The sequence below is a fragment of the Echinops telfairi genome, unplaced genomic scaffold, assembly GCF_000313985.2.
Source record: "Echinops telfairi isolate 266 unplaced genomic scaffold, ASM31398v2 ScPeMD7_3509;HRSCAF=4178, whole genome shotgun sequence".
NCBI lineage: Eukaryota > Metazoa > Chordata > Mammalia > Afrosoricida > Tenrecidae > Echinops > Echinops telfairi.
In genome coordinates this window covers 309,126-310,488 of record NW_022107407.1, presented here as the reverse complement: position 1 = coordinate 310,488, position 1,363 = coordinate 309,126, and the positions used below count along the sequence as shown (strand labels likewise).

At 39.1% G+C, this 1,363-nt stretch overlaps 1 pseudogene; it reads left to right on the top strand.

Annotated features, from left to right (window-relative positions):
* The window catches only part of LOC101640198, a 9,958-nt pseudogene that overhangs the window by 6,359 nt on the left and 2,236 nt on the right, over positions 1–1,363 (top strand).

Here is a 1,363-nt window from a genome sequence, read left to right as displayed (position 1 = left end):
AATAAAATGTTAAAAAAAAAAAAGTACCATTGGATGAATTTGATGGGAAAGTTACTGATGGTCAAAAAAGGGCTGCTGGTGGTGGAAACTATAAAGAACATATGGACATTTTGGCACCGACCATTCAAGAGTTGGCTGCCCTTGAAAAGGAGGCACAGACATCTTTCCTACATCTTGGCTACCTTCCTAACCAGCTGTTCAGAACCTCCTGATTTTAATATACACTAAATAAGGTTTGTGTATTAAAATTGTGTAGTTTCAAAACTCTAAAACAGTTGTACTGCTTCCAAGGAGCAGTATTGATAGTTACTTAAGCTGTCAGTGTTAACTCTGCATGTTGAGAAACGTTAGTCTTACAAATTTTTAAAAAAATGGCAGCCTAATGGCAATAAATATGATACATAAATGTTTAAAAAAATCTACCCAACTTTTTAGAAATAAAGGAAAAAAAGAATTGAATCATAATTTAGATAGCTATGGCAGGATGGAAAGCTGCATCTATAAATCTCTAAAGAGCAGTTTGTTAAATGAATGGTTTCTCTTCGGAAGGCAGGTGTAAATACTCCTCAGAAGCAGTTTGTTAATCTGCAATGGAAGATGTCTGGGCACATTTGTTCCCAAAAGGTCATGATGAGATAAGGGGGAGCCTGACAGCTGCAGCCTCATATGCATTCAAGAAGCAGTGTGGAACCATGCTTCTTTATGATGACTAATCACATACTTTCGTTTTTTCCCCTCCTTGGGATGGTCACCTGGACCTCTTTGGATTTCATATTGTGTTCTTCACTTCTTGTGACCTCAACTGAATTTTTTTATCATTAAAAATAAAAAAAACCTGCTCTTCCTAGACTGGCACTCAGCAAGAAAAAGGCCACGTCCAGTTCAAGCGCAAAGATTGTGAAGCCCAATGACGAAAAGTCAGATGAATTCGAGTCTGGCATTTCTCAGTCTCTTTTAGAGCTGGAGATGTAGTTGGAGCTAAAGGCTCAGCTAAGAGAGCTGAATATAATAGCAGCCAAGGAAATTGAAGTTGTTGGTGGTTGGAAAGCTATTATAATCTTTGTTTCTGTTCCTCAACTGAAATCTTTCCAGAAAATCCAAGTCCAGCTAGCACGGCAACTGAAGAAAAAAATTAATTGCAAAGCACGTTGTCTTTATTGCCCAGACAATATTTATCTGCCTAAACCAACTCGGAAAAACTGTACGAAGAATAATCCAAAGTTTCCCAAAAGCCACATTCTGACAGCTGTGCACGATGCCATCCTTGAAGACTTGGTCTTCCCAGGTGAAACTGTGGGCAACTACAGGGGACAACACAGGAGACACAGTGTGGGAATTGCACCCAATCTGATCCCACCACACC